Source organism: Macaca thibetana, chromosome 4, assembly GCF_024542745.1.
Source record: "Macaca thibetana thibetana isolate TM-01 chromosome 4, ASM2454274v1, whole genome shotgun sequence".
Lineage (NCBI taxonomy): Eukaryota > Metazoa > Chordata > Mammalia > Primates > Cercopithecidae > Macaca > Macaca thibetana.
The window spans coordinates 28,260,560-28,280,878 of record NC_065581.1 but is presented as its reverse complement, the minus strand read 5'-3'; the positions used below and the strand labels follow the sequence as shown (position 1 = coordinate 28,280,878).

Sequence of the window (20,319 nt, the reverse complement as noted above, 5' to 3'; positions counted from 1 at the left end):
AACTCTCAATTCCATGAAATCATGTTTTCACAATAGCAGGTTCTGCTTAGAATATCATACTAATTGCCGTGGCTAGTTAGGGAAGGATCACTATTTGAATCTAAAGAGCAGTGACATCATATTCACTTGAGGAAAAAAATGCATGAGGGGACAAAGAGAGTCATTTACAGTAATCACATAGTTTTCAGTCTAACAGAATAGGTTGTGCTGCTATTCAAAAGGAAAAGCAATAATAGGAGGAACTTGATGAGTCCAGAGTGTCTATGAGATACTAAGTTGGAAATGTCTTATAGGCAGTGGCTATAATCATATGGTATTCTAAAAAGGTCTATGTAAGATATTTGGAAGTTATCAGTATTCCAAATATGCAAGATATTTGAAAGTATTTTGGAAGGTTCAAATATATGAGTGTATGGAACATTCCTTTGAATACCATCTCAGAAAAAAGGGCAACCAAACATGGAACCTAGAAAACATCAACATTAAAAGGTTGAATCTTCCACTTGCACTAGATTTTCAGGTTGGAAACATATTTTACTCAAGCCCCTGGGAAGTTCTTGGCTAGAATCAGAGATTCCATTCCCACAATTTCTCTATAGAGCTACACATTTGACATATTCAATATCCAATTACAATGCTCACTATGACCACATAAACCAGTGGAAGATTAAGTATTTCTTAATTAGGGTTTTAAAATGCTATGAAAATAAAAAACTAGTCTTTCTGAGCTCTTTGTTCCCTGAATATACCTTGTCACATAGCCTCCCCACAGCTTGCCACTTACACACAGGCTTGGAAACAATCCGGAAGTTTGAAAACAAAAAAGAGACAAAAATATCAGGCAAACTCACAAAAAGAAAGAACTCAAGGACTTAAAATCATGTGAGGTGGGATTTTGGACAACACTTATTAAAAAAAACAAAGAAGGGTACTGCAAAATGCTAAAAATTACAGTTTAAGTGGAGATAAAGATTTTTGTGTTTTTGATATTCATCCTCAAAATAAAGCAGGAACTTTCATTCAGCAGAAATTCAGCGGAGACCCAAGTGGAAAGGCAGACACAATTTAGTAATTGACTTCAATTTATTGCGCTCAGTTCAAGAAATATCAGTGGACAAAGAAATAAGTAATATTATAAGAGACAAATAAGAATAAAACATTGACCTGATAGATATCATAACATTCTTTATAGCGAATTTTTAACTGCCCTATTTTAAACTGCCCAAGAAATTAATGAATTGACTATACAATGGTCCAGTAAGAAAATATCAAAATACTTTTTAATTTAGAAAATTCATACTGTACTAGAAAATAAAGATGGAAATCAGCATCAAAATATAATCAGAAAAGTATAAAATGTTATACTTTAAAAATGTCAAATGCTTCTAAAATATCTTGGCTCAAAGAGAAAATCAAAACTAAAATTACAGGCTAGGTAGAATAGAATGTCAATAAGACAACATGTATCATTACCTGCGGAATGCTACAAAAGCAGGTCAGAGGAGAACATTTGTAACTTAAGTGTATCTTTTAAGTAAATTAGAAAGATTTTAAATGACTGAAATACTGGTGAGTATTTCACTTCAGAAACAAGTAGAAGACCAACAAAACACACCAAATGAAAGCAGAAGAAAGGAATTAACAGGGAAAATCTGTTTACATGCTAGGAGAGCTAAGAAAGTATTTTTGTAAATAAAACTGAATTACAAATCTGTAGAATGTCTAATCAAGGGAAAATATAAAATTAGAATTCAAAATTAGTGATGAGAGAGGAGACATTTATAAATAGAGAAGAGATAGGTGTCTTAAGGGAAAAGCTAATATTATTTACAACTTTATATCTCTGTGTCTGATAATCCCTAATAATCTAAGCATAGTGAATGAGATAGGATTTAGGACAATATAAATTACCAATATTGATGTGACAATAATGAATAACATTGATTGAAAGCTTGAATGGCCCCGGCATCATGCTAGAATGTTATAAGCAATAAGTCATTTAATCTTCAGTATCATTATCCCTCAACAAATAAGAAACTGAGAATCAGAGACACTCTATGACATACTCAAGTGACACATCCTCATAGAATAAGAACCACAGAAATAGATGAAGAGGCTGTCAAAAGTCTTTCCATTTCTAAGCCCCATGAAAGGTCCTCATTCTCTTAGGCAAGTGCTGTCAAATTGTCAAGGATCAGGTAATTCTTGTGGGTTGAGTAGTTTCAGGACATAAAAAGGGGATGACTGCCGAATCCATTCATTAAGATTACCAAAACCAGACATAAACAGAACCCAAAATAAAAACAAAACGTATCAAATGAGAACAATCCAATTCATACATCTAAAGGTCAACATATCAAATAAAATATTAATAAGTAGAATCTGGCTGGTGTGTGTAAGAATAATGAATTCAACAGAAACAAAATTCACTCCAATACTATTTTAAGTATCAAAACTCATTATTTAAAAAATACCACATAGTGGTTTCATGACTTCTGTGGCTAAACAGGCTAGAATCTCCATACCCCAAGAGATTAGAGCCTTCATCCAGTGCTTTGGACTGCTTAGCCACTTTGCCTCCATGAAAAGCAATTCTTTTAGAACGTTGTGTATATTGCCTTCTGTATTCCCTTTTAACATACACTCATCGGGAATTTCATGTCCTCCAAACTGGCAAAAGTAGAGTTAAAACTGTGTGCACAGATTTCAAAGATTCCCACTTGCCAAACATCCACCCTGATTATCTACCCTGTAATGAGTCCTCCCAGATACTGAGAAAAGACAGAATTATTTTCGGGGAGTTCACTGCCCCTCTCTCCAGCCAACCAGGACCCAGGAGACACGAGTTTCGGTCCCATCGCTGTCTTTTATGTTATCCGGGTGTGAAGCAGGCGGTAGCCTTAGCCTTTACATCTGGGAGAATAAAATCCATTAGCTTCTAGAAAAATCAGTCATTAAGAAAACGCTTGAAAAACCCCATGGCCGACCTGGCTCTGGGGCTGAGACAGCGCTTAGTTGACGTCTCATTTTTGCTGGCTGTGTTTAGGAGTAGGTGGCAGAGAGTTATTTTTAATGTGCACAACCAGAAAACAGAGGACATCCGCTCCCCAGTCCCAGCCTCCCATCTACCCACCTAGGATTCGAGTCCCTGCTTTTTAATAAAGCCCTTACTATGAGAGACGTGGAAAGAAACGTCTGTACAGACAGATCTACTTTTTGCTGACTGCGTTCAGGGCCTTAATTCCCAAAGTCCAGGACGGGAATCCGTTTGCATTTGATGCGTGTCTTCGGATCCTACCGGGCCGGAAGAGGCTGTGTCCTGCCCTCTCCAACCCCACGAAAGCATTCTGGGCGGATCCCGGGTCTCCCCTCCCCAGTCCCAGCCTCCTTGTCCCTCACTTCTCAGTCGTCTCAGTCCCCGCCTGCCCTGGGGGCCTTGGGCCCCGCAGAAGCACCTGAATTCCCACGGCCCCTCCCCGGCCCTACGCGGGGCCTGCTCCTGGACGCTGAGCAGCAAGCGGTTCAAACCCCGCGGGCGGGGCTCCTTGCAGGTCCCCGGAGGGATGAGAACCGGGACCCCCGCGGGGAGTGCAAGGACGGGTTACAGAGGAGAACGCGTTATCTGCTCTGGGAGGTGATTTTCAGAACTGAGGGGGGAAAAAAAAGAAAAAGAAAAGAGAAAAAAACGAAAAAACAAAACAAAACAAAACAACAACAACAACAACAAAACAAGCCCAGGAGGAGCAGAAGTAAACAAAGGGTGGGAGAAAACTGGGCCAAATGACTTTTTCTTGGTCAGTCTTAAAGTGTCGACCAAATTCCTTCAGGGCAAAGCTGCAGAGAATCCCGACGCCCCGCCCCTCCCCCACCTCCGTACCCTTCCTGAGAGGCCCCACACGACACAGAACTTTACTCTCCTCTTGAGAATGACATCACAAGACCTGAAGAGGAGCTAAACGGGCTGACACCTGTAGCTGAAGAGTGCCTTAACGCCGAGTCCCACGGCTCCATGCGAGAGATGCCTGTTTCTCCTCTGACAAATTTGGCAGCTTCACGTACCCTAAGTGAGTGACTTTCAAGATTCGAAGGTTTTTTAAAATTATGTATAGATATAGTCCTTTTAATGGTCTTCACGTATTGTATAGCTTTCTGTAATGCTCTTTCTTGGATTAATAGAAAAATCCCTTGACACTGTAAACAGGCGAATACGTTTCCCCGTGTATTCGTATGTCTTCAAAAGAGACTGAGGAAATGAAGCATCTCTCGAGTTGGCGTATTTTTTGAAGACAGCAGTTAACACTCAATAAACTCATTTTGTCAAAGTAAAATGAGATAGATTCACTTTTAAATGGCGCTTCCGCGTGGCTCTATGGCTTAGCTGGTTAAAGCGCCTGTCTCGTAAACAGGAGATCCTGGGTTCGACTCCCAGTGGGGCCTGATGTTTTTCCCGAGAAAATCAGCTGTTTCTGAAAACTGTTTTCTTGATGAGGAAAGAAATTGTCAAACAGCAGTAGAACACAATTGGATAAATTCCAAGTTCTTTAACTACATCCTGCTCAGATTCCTTACTTTTAAAAAGTAAATGCTTAGGAGGAAGACAACGAAAATGCAAAGCACTGCCAAAGAATAACGCATGTGACCCACCTCTATCAATTTCATATGTCTTGCTTTAAACTGTGGTAAAATGTTTTTGAGCACTTACAACGTGTTACAGTTTAAAGCATGTAGATAACTGTTGTAGGCTTGCAGGTAAATAAAATCTTTCTAGATTCTAAAAATCTCCAGCTCTATAAGATAAGAAATTAATGAGCAACGAACCCATTAATAGATACAAACAAAAATTAGGACATTTGCAGGGGCATGCTTGCCTTTTTTTTTTTTGAGATGGAGTCTCACTCTGTCGCCCAGGCTCCAGTGCGGTAGATATTCTCATGCCTCAGCCTCCAGAGTTGCTGGGATTACAGGCGTGTGCCACCATGCCCAGCTAATTTTTGTATTTTTATTGGAGACGGGGTTTCACCATGTTGGCCAGGCTGGTCTCCGGTTCCTGCCTCAAGTGATCCGCCTGCCTCAGCTTCCCAAAGTGCTGGGATTACAGGCGTGAGCCATTGCGCTTGGCCTGTTTTTTACTTTTTAATGAGAAATATTTTTACAATGTGGCTACTATGTTACTCTAAGTATCGTAAGTAGCAAGGTAAAATAATTGGAAAATGGTCCCTTATGTCTGGACCTCACTGCTGTACATTTTGATTGGGACCTTGTTGAATTAAGTCACATTGCCCGTATTCAAACCTCAGCTGCTCCACTTGATGCCTAAGGGACCTTTAGCAAATTGCTCTAGCTCCATGAGCATCACTTTCCTCACATGTGGAACTGAAATAGTAATAAGCCTACCTAATATGGTTGATTGGAGGGCTTGTTGAGTAAGTACACACAACATAGTTTAGAAGGCTATTTGGCACCTAAACAAGCAATAAATTTCACTATATTGCTGCTTTTTTTATCATTTTTCTTATTTATTGAACAATTAGGGCCAAGTGTTTAATCCTTTCACTCTGAAACTGCCTTTGCAAAACTATGGCAGTGAGAGAAATCTGAGATGGCTGTGGCTGACTCCATCTTGCTTCTAGCCTCACAGGCTGGCTGCCTTTGCTCATTTCTGGGCATGGACTAAGTTAACTGTGGAGTCCTAATTAGGGAAAAGGAGTCAAGCTGGCAGGACCAAGGGAAAGCAAGAACAGAAAGCAGATAAGCTATAAGTCTGCCTTTCTTCATGGTCCAGGACACATAGCCCTCTTGTACAAACAATTCACAATCTTCCTGTGCTCAACCATCACCACACACCTGCAAGGTAGCTCGTTTCAACTTTGGCATTATCAGTACTGCACAAAGCCCTTTTCAGTTTACAGCATAAACACTATTCTATAAAATCTCCAGCAAGCCTTTGTTTCTTTGCAGTCAGCTTCTCTCATGCTGATTTGGCCACTGCGTTCTTGCAATCTATTTTTATACTTTCTCTAATAAATCGCCTTTCTAGGGTCTTTGCAGAAGTAATCAAGTTATGATGAGGTCATTCTGGATTAGGGTGGGGCATAATCCAGTGACTTGGATCTTTGTTCGAAGAAAGAGAGGGAGGTTTGGACACAGAGACACAGACACACTGGGAAGATGGCCCTGTGAAGATGGAGGCAGAGATTGCAGTTACTAGCCACAAGCCAAGGAATGACACTGCCATTGCAAAATTATAACTGAGAAAATTATTACAGTAAAAAAGATCTGACCTAACTGACTCCATCTTGCTTCTAACCTCCAGGCTGTCCTTGTTCATTCCTGGGCGTACGCTGAAGTAACTTTGGGAAGAACTTAGTTTATAGTTTAACTTTGAAACAAGGATGATAACAGCCCTTTCCCAAAACAAACCCCCTTCCTGCCTAGGGACTAGACTGCTTTTGTAGGACTAACAAATTAGCCACAAGATTAGAAATTATGGTTTAGAAGTCATGCGGCTGGAGGTTACAAGATTCTGACACTCCCCAAATTGCTACTAGTGATAATATCACTATTCTATTGTAAAACCTAACAGATGCTACACTCAGTAGATCAGCCATACCACCCAGGTCAATAAACTGGCTCATCTGATCTCGTGGTCCCCACCTAGGAACTGACTCAGCACAAGAAGACAGCTTCAACTCACTATGCGTTCATCTCTGACTCAACCAATCAGCACTCCCAACTCACTGAACGCTACCCACCAAATTATCCTTAAAAACCCCAATCCCCATGTTTTGGGGAGACTGATTTAAGGGATAATAAAACTCTAGTCTTCTGTACAGCCACCTCTGCATGAATTAAACTCTTTCTCTATTGCAATTCCCCTGTCTTGATAAGTTGGCTCTGTCTAGGCAGCAGGCAAGGAGAACATGTTAGGTGGTTACAGGAACACCAAGGATCTCTGGCAATCATCACAGTTGAAAGAGGCAAGGAAGGGTTCTTCCCAAGAGCTTTTAAAGGAGCATGACCCTGTCCACACCTTAATTTTAGACTTCTGGCTTCCAGAACTGTGAGAAAGTAACTTTCTATCACTTTAAGCCACCCAGTTTGTGGTAATTTGTTATGACATCCCTAGGAAACTAATGCAAAACATTAAAACAAAATTAGTGATTTATACTAGCAAGTAAATGAAATCTATTATTTTTCCTAAATAACAGACGACATCTGGGACAGTCACACCTCAGCTTAAAATTACAAATGTAGAGTATTCCACTTACCTGGTTGTTTTACACTAGCACAGAATCTTGGAAACCCTCTCAATTCTTTTTCTTCTTCCTAGTTTGTTTTTTACAGGCCACTACACCTGAAACAGCCATTGCAAAATTATGACAGTAAGAGAAATCTGGCATGCTGACTTCATCTTGTTTCCAGCCTCACTGGTTGGTTGTCTTTGCTCATTCCTGGGCATGGGCCAAACTAATTTTTGGAGAAATTTAGTTTATAATTTAAATGGTAATGCCCCTTCCCAAAGACTAAACTGTTCTTATAAAACTAATAAAAGGCCACCAAGTTAGAGGATAAGAAGGTCTGAATTCTAAATACTTACCAGCCATTATTCTGGAAGTAATATGATTTGCAACTTCCCCAATTACTCTGGCAGATAACATCACTATTGTACAACCTACAACATGGTGATGTCTTTTCAGGTTTTTGCATTTCTGACAACCACATGTCCTCACCTGGACCCGCCAACCCCTCCTGTGGCCTCCACCCAGGAATTGACTCAGCATGAGAGGACAGCCTCAATTCCCTATGATTTCATCTCCAACCCAACCAATCAGCTTGCCCCCTACCCTGGTCCCCTGCCCACCAAACTGTCTTTGAAAAGCCCATAACCTCCATGCCTTCAGGGAGATGATTTGAGGACTAGTGCCATCTCCCATGTGGTGTGGCTGAGCTTGTGTCTATTAAACTCTTTCTTTACTGCAATGTTGTGATCTTTCTGGGTGCAGTGGACAGGAAGGACCCCTTGGGAAGTTACACACCCATCCCCACAATGGTGTAACTCTGTGAAGTTCTCCCATGAATTGCCCTTGGCTGTTTGGAGACATCTAGTAGATTACACCACCATTCCATTCCCAGCAGCTGATAACTGACGGATGGGGGGAAGGAGTATAAAAGTCAAGTCCCTTGACTCAGTGACCACTCTGCTATGCAATTTATATTCCAGAGCCCCTGTCTCATGGGTCAGGCCAAGGCTAGACTTTATGTGAGACCACATCTTTGCTTTGTTACTTTTCCTTCCCCATCCAGAGGATCATTTTCTCAGTAAGTCACATACTCAGTAAGGCACATCCCTTGTCTTGGGGTATGCTTTAGAGAGTCTGGCTTTGTTTCCCAGGCAGGAGTGCAGTGGCGTGATCTCAGCTCACAGCAACTTCTACCCCCTAGCCTCAAGCAATCCTCCCACCTCAGCCTCCCAAGTAACTAGGACTATGGACGCGGGACACCACACCCAGCTAACAAGTCTGGCCTAAAAAGACTTTCAAAGTAAATTTTTGGCCAGCCATAGTGGCTCATGCCTGAGATTTCAGCACTTCAGGAGACTGAGGCAGGCAGATCACTCGAACCCTGGATTTCAAGACCAGCTTAGGCAACATGGCAAAAACCCCTCTCTATCAAAAATACAAAAGTTAGCCAGGCATGGTGATGCATGCCTGTGGTCTCAGGTACTGGGGAGGCTGAGGTGGGAGGATCGCTTGAACCTGGGTGGGTGAAGGTTGCAGTGAGCCAACATCGCACTGCACTACAGCCTAGGTGACAGAGTGAGACTGTCTCAAATGATAATAATTTAATAAATTCCTTTTACTAATTCTCCATATTCAATCAATTGAACAAAGTTTTCACATGGAAAAGTTCAGCCCAAGAGCTTTACACATGAGGAAGGCATTCACACTGTGCATCAGATCCTGAAAATGAAAACTTTGAACATCCAGTGTGGAGAATGTGAGAGGTACCAAACAAATTGGTGGCTGATTGACCTTTCTGTTTTCTTTCAGTGTCTTTTTTGCTTTGAATCAGAAAAGCAAATTCCATTTGAAAGTCATTACTCAGGATTTATCTTCATTATTGAAATTTACAAGGTGCAAGACCCTGTAAGGTATTCAGTAAAGTACCTATACATTATAACTGAGTATGAGCCCTCAAGTTATGACCATCTAGTGCATGAGATAACAGCTTTAAAAAAATAAGACCTACAGTGTAAGTCTTGTAAGTCTTTAAATTATTAGTTCCGTGGGTATGATGTAGCAAATAGAAATATTCTTCAAATAAAAAGACATATAATACAGTATTTCTATGAAATTATCCTTCAAAAATGAAGGAGAAATAAAGACTTTCTCAGAGAAACAAAAATTGAGGGAATTTGTACTCAGAAGATCTGCCTTGTGAGAAATGATAAAAATTCTTGAGAAAGAAGGAAATGATACAGGTCAGAAACTTGGATCTACATAAAGAAAGGAAGAGTGTTAAAGGAGAATTAGAGAAAGTAAAATAAAACATTTTAGTTTTCTTATTCTTAATTGACCTAACAGGTAACAGTTTGTTCAAAATAATATCAACAATGTTTCAATGATATAGCTTACAGATGCTGTGAAATGAATGACAATAAGGTCATAAGGGGCCAGAGGGAGGAACTGGGAAGACTTATTAATACCTGTGTAGTGGTGTAGGGTAATTCGAAAACGGAGTTGAATTAGTTGTAAGTGTATATAGCAAATACAAAAACAACCACTAAAAATGACAAAACTAGAAATATAGGCTGGGCACAGTGACTCATACCTGTAATCCCAGCACTTTGGAAGTCTACCTTGGGAGAATCACTTGAGGCCAGGCACCACTGAACTCCAGTCTGGATGACACAGCGAGACTGCCAAAACAAAACAAAACAAAACAAAACAAAACAAAACAAGCCTGGCGCAGTGGCTCACGCTTGTAATTCCAGCACTTGGGAGGCCGAGGCGGGTGGATCACGAGACCAGGAGATGGAGACCACCCTAGCTAACACGGTGAAACCCCGTCTCTACTAAAAATACAAAAAGTTAGCCAGGCGTGGTGGCGGGAGCCTATATAGTCCCAGCTACTCCGGAGGCCTCGACAGGAGAATCGCTTGAACCCGGGAGGCGGAAGTTGCAGTGAGCAGAGATCGCGCCACTGCACTGCAGTCTGGGACAGAGCTAGACTCCGTCTCAAAAAAATAAAAAAATAAAAAAAAGAGAGAGAGAGAGACGAATCGACTATTAGAGCTGGAAAGACTTCAACAACCCTCAATCAGTAATTGACAGACCCAGCAGGCAGAAAATCAGTAAGGACACAGTTCAACAGAACAGCACCACCAATCAACTGTAAATAATTGACATCTATAAAATACTTCATCCAACAACATCAGAATACACATTCTTCTCAAGCTCACATTCACCAAGGTGGACTACATTCTGGACCATAAAACACATTTTAGCAAATTTAAAAGAAAAGAAATCATACAAAATATGCTACCAAACAACAATTGAATTAAACTAGAAATCAGTAATGAAAAGATAACTAGAAAAGTACAAAATACTTACAGATTAAACAATATACTTCTAAATAACAGATAGGTTAAAGAAGTTTCAAGATAAATTTTAAAAACATTTCTTAATTAAAATGAAAACACAACTTATCAATCATTTGTGAGATGAAGTAAAAGCAGTGTTTGGAGGGAAATTTATAGCATTGGATGCACATATTAGAAAAGAAGAAAGATCTAGAATCAGTAATTTAAGGTTGCACGTTAAGCTACCAGAAAAAGAAGAATAAATTAAACTTAAAGTAAACAGAAGAAAAGAAATAAATATTAGAGCAGAAATCAATGAAATAAAAAACAGAATTAATAGAGAAAATTCACAATACTGCAAGCTGGTTACTTACAAAAATTCAGAAAAATTGATCAACCTCTAGCCAGGTAACTAATAAAAACAAACAAGAAGGCACAAATTACTAATATCAGAAGTGAAGGAGAGGCCACTATGAGTCTGTGAACATTAAGACAATAATAAAATAATTTTATGAACAACTCTGTGCCCACAAATTTGATAACCTAGTTGAAATAGACCAATTCCTTGAAAGATATGGTCTACCAAAACTAACATGAGAAGAAATAAATAATCCAGTTAGGTTTATATCTACTAAAGAAACTGAAGCAATAGAAGAAACAGCTCAGCTTTCACTGATGAAATCTACCAAATATTAAAGAAAGAAATTATACCAATATTCTAATATATCTTCCAGAAAATAAAAGCAGAGAAAATACTTCCTAACTCTTTCTATGAGGCCAGAATTACCCTAACATCAAAACCAGATGAAGACATTACAAGAAAGGAAAACTACTGACCAATCTCTCTCATCAATATAGATGCAAAATTTCTCAACAAAACATTAGCAAATCTAATCCAACAAGGCATAAAAAGAATGATACACCAGAACCAATTGGGATTCATTCCAGGTATGCAAGGCTGGTTCAACCTTCAAAAATCAAGGCAATTTATTACATCAAAAGGCTAAAGAAGAAAAATCATATGATTATATCAATAGGTGCAGAAAAAGCATTTGACAAAATTCAATGCCAATTCATAACAAAAACTCTACTAAACTAGGAATAGAGGGGAACTTCCTCAACTTAATAAAGCACATCTACAAAAAATGCCACAACCAACAACATACTTAATAGTGAGAAACTAGTTTCTTTCCTGCTAAGATTAGGAACAATGTGAGAGTCTTCACTCTCACTATTCCTATTTAGCATTGTACTAGAAGTTTTAGCTAATGCAATAAGACAAGGAAACAACATCAAAGATACACAGATTGGGAAGGAAGAAATAAACTATCTTTATTCACAGATAACATGATTATCTATGTAGAAAATCCGAGTTAACAAAAACTCCTGAAAGTAATATGAGTCTATAGCAAGGCTGCAGGATACAAGGTTAATATACAAAAGTCCATTATTTTCATATATGCCAGCAATGAACAACTGGAATATGAAATTTAATACACAATACCATTTATGTTAGCACCAGAAAAGAAATACTTAGATATAAATCTAACAAAATATATGCCATACCTGCATGTGGTAATCTACAAAACTCCAGATGAATGAAATCAACATGGCAAAACCGCATCTCTCCTAAAAATAAAAAAATTAGTTGGGCCTGGTGGCACACCCCATCTCTACTAAACATGAAAGTATTAGTCAGGCCTGGTGACACACACTTGTAATCCCAGCTACTCGGAAGGCTGAGACAGGAGAATTGCTTGAACCTGGTAGGCGGAGGTTGCAGTGAGTCGAGATTGTGCCACTGCACTCCAGCCTGGACAACAGAGCGAGACTCCGTCTCAAAAAATAAATAAATAAATAAAGACAGTGTGATATTAGTCAAAGAAAAGATACATAAATCAATGGACTAGAATATAGAGAGTCCAGAAATAGGCCCACACAAATATAGTCAACTGATCTTTGACAAAGGAGCACAGGCAATTCAGTGGAGAAAGGATAGTACTTTCAACAAATGGGGCTGGAACAACTGGACATCTACACACAAAAAATGAATCTAGACACAGACTTTACATCTTTCACAAAACTCAAAGAAGATCACAGACCTAAATATAAAATGCAAAACTATAAAACTCATAGAAGATAACATAGAAGAAAATCAAGGTAACTTTGAGTTTGGCAACAGCTTCTTACATACAATGTCAAAAACATCTTCAATAAAGAAAAAAATTGGCCGGGCGCAGTGGCTCAAGCCTGTAATCCCAGCACTTTGGGAGGCCGAGACGGGCGGATCACGAGGTCAGGAGATCGAGACCATCCTGGCTAACACGGTGAAACCCCGTCTCTACTAAAAAATACAAAAAAGTAGCCGGGTGAGGTGGCGGGCGCCTGTAGTCCCAGCTACTCGGGAGGCTGAGGCAGGAGAATGGCATAAACCTGGGAGGCGGAGCTTGCAGTGAGCTGAGATCCGGCCACTGCACCCCAGCCTGGGCGGCAGAGCAAGACTCCGTCTCAAAAAAAAAAAAAAAAAAAAAAAAAAAAAAAGAAAAAATTGATAAGTTGAGCTTCATTAAAATTCAAAACATCTGCTCTGCAGACGACAAGTAAGAAAACGAAAAGGCAAGCCACAGGCTGTGAGAAAATATTAGCAAGACACATATCAGATAAAGGACTGGTATGCAAATTACACAAAGAATTTTTAAAGCTCAACTATAAGAAAACAACTCAATGTAAGAAATAGGCAGATCTAAACAGATATAAGATATACAGATAGCCACTAAGCATATGAAAATATGCCCCAAATCACATGTAATTATGGAATTGCAAATTAAAGCAACAATGTGATACCATTACACACCTACTAAAATAACTAAAATTCAAGACATTGACAACACCAAATGCTGCCAAGGATGTGGAACAACAAGATGGTAGCTGATGGCTGAAGACTGCTGGTGCAAGTGCCCCAAGAGAAAATGGTAGATGCTGCAAAACCTTTTCTAACCTAGACTTTAAAAGTTGTATAGCACTGTGTTTGCTCATTCTATTAATGGAGGCAGCCACCAAAGTCCATGTAGGTGTAAGGAAAACTGACATAAAATATAATTTGATGGGAGGAGTTGCAAAAAAGAAAAAGTTCAGACATGTTTTAAAGCTATGAAGTCCATATCTTTATCTGCATGATTGCACAAATCCATATATATATATATATTCTTTCACTGTCTGTGTGTGTATATATGTATATATATATAGATGTATAATCATTGAAAGGATTAAAATCACAGAGAGTTTTTTTCTTGTACACAGCTGAACATCAATAACATTTGGAGATATTTGAGAAAGCCACACATATCTGGAGATTAAACCACGGAGTTCTAATAACCCACAAGTCGAAGAAGAAATCACAGAGAGATTAGAAAATACTTTAAACTGAATAAAACTGAAAATACAACATATCAAAATTTGTGGGATGCAGCAAAAACCATGCTTAGTGGGATAATTTTAGCATTAAACATATTAGAAAGGAAGAAATATTTCTAATCAATGTTCTCATCTTCTATCTTAGAAACTTAGTAAAAAAGATGAGCAAATTAAATCCAAAGCAGGCAGAAGAGGAAAATAATAAAGAGTAAATGCCAATGAAATAGAAAACTGAAAAACAATAAGGAAAAACAATAACATCAAAAGCTGGTTTGTTGGAAAGATTAACAAAATTGATAAATTTCTAGCCATACTCTTCAGGAAAAAAGAGAGAAGAGACACACATATGACAAGTGAGAGTAGGCTGGGCATGGTGGTTCACACCTAACACTTTGGGAAGCTGAGGCAGGAGGATTGTTTGAGCTTAGGAATTCAAGACCAGCCTGGGCAACATAGCGAGACCCCATCTCTACATTTAAAAAGTAAAAAAATTATGTATTAAAAGAGAAAGAAAAAGAAACAAATGAAGGAGTAGATATCACTAGAGCTTCTGCAAATAATAAAAGGACACAAGAAAATGTTCTGAATGTATTTCACCAATAACTTTGACAATGGATGAAATGGAAAAACTCCTTGAAAGACACAAAGTGTATTCAAGAAGAAATAGATAATCTAAATAGCCCTACATCGATTAAATAAATGAAATCCATGCTTTATAACAGTCTTACAAAGAAATAAAATCTGGCCCAGATGGTTTCAAGTAAATTCTACCAACTATTTAAGCAATAAATAATATCAATTTTACACAACTTATTTCAGAAAGCAAAAGAGGAGGCCACACATCTGAACTCACTTATCAGGCCAGCGTTACCCTAATACCAAAACCAGACAAAGCCATAAAAGGAATGAAACTGCAAACCCGTGTTCCTCATAAGAAGAAAAAAATCCTTAAAAATTTAGCAAATCAAATTCAATCATTTATAAAATAACACATCATGACCAAGCAGGACATTCCTGGGATTAAACTCCAAGAATCCTAAGTTAGTGAAACATTCAAAGGAAAGAAAAATTGGATTTTTAAAACAAAAAGATACCTTTTACATGAGCTTCAGAATTATGAAATACTTAAAGGTAAGTTAAAAAATGTGTGCAAGACCTGCACACTGAAAAACTATAAAAGATAACTGAGAGGAATTAAAGAATACTTAAATGAATGAGAGAAATACCATTGTCACTGGATGGAGGATAACAAACAATGTAACACAGTCTACCACCAGAAGCAATAGTCCAGGATGTCAATCTACTGCATAGATTGTTCTGGTTTTTTTGTTTGTTTTTGTTGTTATTGCTTGCTTGTTTTTTTGAGACAGGGTCTCACTCTGTCACCCAGGCTGGAGTGCAGTGGCTCAACTGTGGCTCCCTGCAGGCTTGACCTCCAAACACAATGGTTGGATATACTGAGATTGGGATTCCTCGGGCGTAGCCACGTCAGGCAACCACACTTCCAAAGTCAACATTGCCCAGCATGCGTTGCAATGCCATGTTTCCCTTTCATTGGAGGGCACTATTTAAGGCCCAAATACTTTCAGTAAGCAGGAGTACCACCCTTCGTTGAGTTGTCCTTCCTGATGGTCCTTTTGTAGTTGTTGCTTGAGTTATTCATTCTAGTGCTTTAACACCACCCCTCCTACTCTGGGTGCCTGGAAGTGATAGAGAAGATCAAGTTCATTGTACACCATAGGAACATGCCCATTGCTGCATTATCTGGGCTGTGAAGAAAGTGCCTTGGTCAGATTAGAGTCTGAATGGATATCTGAACACATGGCAGATGTGTTTCTCCAATATTTCAATTTTGTTCTTCATTAATGTTGTGTAGTTATTCTGCATCTTTTGCCTTTCCGTATACACTTTATGATCTATTTGTCAATATCCACAAATAACTGGCTGAGATGTTGATTGGGATTATGTTGTCTCTATAGATCAAATTGGGAAAAACTGACACCTTGATAATATTGAGTCCTCCTAACCATTCAAAGGGAATATCTCTCCATATTTCCTTTGATTTCACCATGTTGGCCTGGCTGTTCAATTATCCGTCCAACCGTCACTGGACCATATGGCTGGCCCATTTATAACAGCCCATGAGTCTATAAATAAGTAGCAGGGAGTTGCTGTTGTAGTGGCCTACACAGCCATCAGTACCTCACAGAGTTCAGCACATTGGACAGAGGGTCCTCATCCACTCTTAGTCAAAATGTGGCCACCATTGGGGTGGAGAACCTCTCTTCTTGCATGTGTCCTGACTTTACTCCCTCCAGGAAGAATAATTAGGGGTGGGGCCACAGTCTCCTGGTTTTTGCTGTGGTGGAGTGACTCTACATACCAACAAGGGTTGAAGGGGAGAAAGGAGTGGGGGTTCAGATGTTTATGGGGTTTCTGGACACTGAGGTTTTAAAGACAAGAATTCCGACTTCTCACAAGGGTAGAGGTAAGCCGATAGCATTGGAGGGCTTCAGGAGTGACACCATGATCCATGGCAGGCAGTTGCTCATATGCTATGGGTGGGGCCCTTTGGTCCATTTATGACAGGGCAGGAGGACCTGCCTTTGAGGAGGATCTTGTCTCATAAAAGCCTTCAAGGTCACTGGGACAGGACCATGTTGTCCACATCTTGTCGGGGAGCAGGATCCTATTTCCACCTGTCTATTGCCTTCACACGCAAGACAGTTATGACTTCATGGACAGTTTTCTAGAGGGGTCTTCCTCTTGGGGAAGCCTCCCACAGTAGGGAATACAGCCCTCTTGTTCCTATCAAAGCAAACTAAGAATGGGATAGGTTTATCTCGATCTCTGTCCTGCTGGTTCTGTCATTGGGTGAAGGCAAAACTAAAGCCGCAACACCGGGTTGTGGTTAGTTTTCTCAAACTGCGCCAATCGGGTGATATTGAGTTTGCACTCCCCATCACCAAACAGACACATCGACCAGGCTGCATGAGACTCCCCAGAGTTAGAGAAGATGTAACAGCAGAAGCAGAGATCAGTGATGCAGCCGTGAGTCAAGCAATGTGGCAAGGAATGGATTCTTCCCTAGAACCTCCAGAAGGAAAGCAACTGTGTCACACATTGATTATCTCCCTAAGACCCATTTTAAACTTCTGACCTCCGGAAATTTAAGATAATGCATTTGTGTTATTTTAAGCCACTAAATTCATGGTAATTTCCAACGGCTGCCAAAGGCAACTAATAAAGATTTATGGTATTTGGTACAGACTGTGGTATTGTATAATACTGCAGTCAGTGCATTAAAATAGCATCTAACTCACAAAGGAAGTTGGTAGGGTTCTTGAGGGACTGCAGCCTCATTTTTCAGTCATGTTGTCTGTCAGTGATGCAGGAATCCAAGCTTAATGGGTGGGATTTTTCTTTCTCAAGCAGAAGGATATGGAAATTACAAAATCACCATGCTTTCCCTGAGGTTCAAGCTCAGGACCTTCATATTATGAGACTGATGTGCTGCCTCCTGTGCTAAGAAGGCACTCCTAACTGGCTTAGCAAATCCATTAATTATACTCTCTCAAGTTTATGTGAACTTTCTGAAAAGTTAGATTTTCAAAATAGAGTGTAAAATGAGAATGTATGCTATGTCATGTGTTTACTGTCCTTCCAAGTATGTCATATGACTTACAAAAATCATCTCGGGACTTTCCCCTTGATTAAATAAATGTACAACACAGTGGATTTTCCCACTGTGCCTTAAACACCACTTTCTGCTGGGAGATGTTAGACTTCATTAGATTGCACACTACCCCCCACCACAACATGTGTAAAGATGTTACTAGAAGGTGACATACAGACGCAAGGGGACTGAGCTGGGTCTACAGCCTGAAGACTCCCAGCCAGAAAGCAATGACTGACACAGAAAGCAGATAAACTCTAATGAAATCATAGCTGCAGGCTTGCCTGGGTCTGAAGCTACACCTCCTTGCCTGCCAAAGTTCTCCTTAAAATCAATGTCCCTAACCTTGTCACCTGAAGGATCTTCACAGGTCCTGAGCTCCAGAATAGCATAAATAGAGGTGAGACAAGGGGGAAGAGATGAGGTGAAATGATTGAGAAGGGAGAAACAATATACAAGATAAAGCAATCTGAGAAAGTGAAAATTGTCCAGTGTTTGAAGTTGTAGGGTTGAGGTGTAAATTTTCCATGTGCCATCTTAATTTAGGAAAAATAATTCACTCGACTCTCTTGTAAATATGTTACTTTAAAAAACTTCATTACCTGTGAAATGAGATATCTCACTGTGTCATTCATGAGACTGAGTACTTGATATAAAAAATTGTTCAGTGAATGCTAATAAGTAATACAAATACTGATAGTGAACTATACTGAGTGCTTATTATGAGCCAGGTGCTGTTTTAAGCAATTTACATGCATTTGCTAAAAATAAAAATTCTGCTATTTTTTTTTAACTCTTTCTTTTATTTCAATAGGTTTTGGGGAAAATGGGTGGTGTTTGGCTATATGAATAGGTTATTTAGTGGTGATTTCTGAGACTCTGGTGCATTTGTCACCAGAGTAGTGTACATTGTACCCAATATGTGATCTTTTATCCCTCACCCCTCTCCCACCCTTTCCCCTGAGTCCCCCAAATCCATTGTATCAAAACATTCTGCTATAATTTTTAAAGGCAAGTTTTATTGGCTTGGTTTTACATATGAGGAAAGTGAGATCCAGTGAGCTTAAGTGCCTTGCCAATGACCCTGCAGCTATTAAGTGGAGCTGCTGGCATTTGAAATAGTCCAACTGGGGGTCGTTTAAAAAAGGGCAACATCTAACGGGACAGGTGAGACTAAATAAGAAGATGAGCGGCGTTGGGGCTGCAGCAGGGGAGAAGAGGTCGGAGTGCCAGCCCAGATGGCGTTTGTGGGCTTGAAGTGAGCAGGCCACACATCCTCTTAGGGTCCGGAGAGGATGTGATGCTCCGCACCAAATACAAACTGGTCCTCGCCCTGAACTTTAAAAACTAAGGTCATGAACACATTTAGCAAAAAAAGCAGGTCTGTTTGCATAGTTCTTTCCACCCCTTTCACAAGAGGAAATCACGCACAGACACACAAACCAAGACGCGAGTTCCGGGTGGATCGGGATGAGAGCTCCTCTGTTTTCTGGTTGCGAACATTAAAAATAACATCTTGTTCCAGATCCCCAAACGCAGCTGACAAACTGGAGATTCGATCTGAGTCCTCAGAGTCCCCGTGCTGCGTCGGCTTAGGCGGTGATTTCTAATCATGTTCTTAAGAACCGATTCTCTTGAGATTTGTTGGATATTAGGCACTGGTTTCCTGTCCCTTTACTCTCAGGTATTAGAAACAGGACGGAAAGCACATGCAAATCTCAGATGCAAGACAAGGGACTGGGACAAGGAACCTATTTACAGATTTTGTCGGTGGTTGAGACCGCTACGGAATCATTTGTATAGAAATGCTCTGAGAAGAAAGTAGTAACACGCAGAATAGTCTTGTGTCTCTTAAATCATTAAGATGAGCTCCAAGAGCATACAGGTGTGGTAGCGTGGCCGAGCGGTCTAAGGCGCTGGATTAAGGCTCCAGTCTCTTCGGGGGCGTAGGTTCGAATCCCACCGCTGCCAAACTTATTGCAAAATGACTATGGGTATCTAAAGCTCATTGAGGTTTGCAAAAGAAACATTTTCCACTGCCAGCGCAAGGTAGGTGTTTAATCCTGATAATGGTAGGTTGAAAACCAAATAGTAGCTGTAAAATCAGACTGCCATCAGTCATATATAAGACTTCATGTCCAAGGGAGTATGTTCCTTTTTATGTTTTAAAAATGTTCATACAAAAAGTACAACTCACATGATTCAAAATTACAAAAATTTAAGAGTACATACATAATGATAGTCTATTTGTGTACCCACCCCATCCTGCCAGACACCCAATTCTGGCCCCTTGGGCAACCAGCCATATTAAAATATGGAGTTCTATTCAAGGCATATTCTTTGCATATACAAGCCAATAGAAACACTATTGGGTTTTTTTTTTTCCACTATAAATATGCTTTCCAAACCCATTCTATTACACCTTGCCTTTTTCACTCTATGTATGTTGCAGTAATTTCCATGTCAACAAAGAAAGAGCCTCTTCCCTCTTTGTTTTGTCTGCATAGCATTCAGTTTTATGAATGTATCTGAATTTATTTCAGCAGTCATTTTTAACAATATAAATAACATTGCAATAAATTAACATGTATAGCCACATTTAATAGATGCATGGGATTAGAAAACTTTCTAAGAGTGCAATCGCTAA

General features: G+C 39.6%; 1 long non-coding RNA gene and 2 other non-coding genes across 3 annotated transcripts in view; all 3 read left to right on the top strand.

The window, feature by feature from the left end:
- The first annotated feature begins 3,344 nt into the window (after positions 1–3,344).
- The window catches only part of LOC126953197 (uncharacterized), a 46,094-nt gene continuing 29,119 nt past the window's right edge, over positions 3,345–20,319 (top strand). Inside the window, exon 1 of the long non-coding RNA XR_007725150.1 lies at positions 3,345–4,064. This is a non-coding gene — a long non-coding RNA (uncharacterized LOC126953197). The remainder of the gene's footprint in view (positions 4,065–20,319) is intronic.
- Positions 4,364–4,437, top strand: TRNAT-CGU (transfer RNA threonine (anticodon CGU)). The gene has a single exon. It is a non-coding gene; the product is annotated as a tRNA-Thr (tRNA).
- On the top strand, positions 19,562–19,643 carry TRNAL-AAG (transfer RNA leucine (anticodon AAG)). Its single transcript has one exon. It is a non-coding gene; the product is annotated as a tRNA-Leu (tRNA).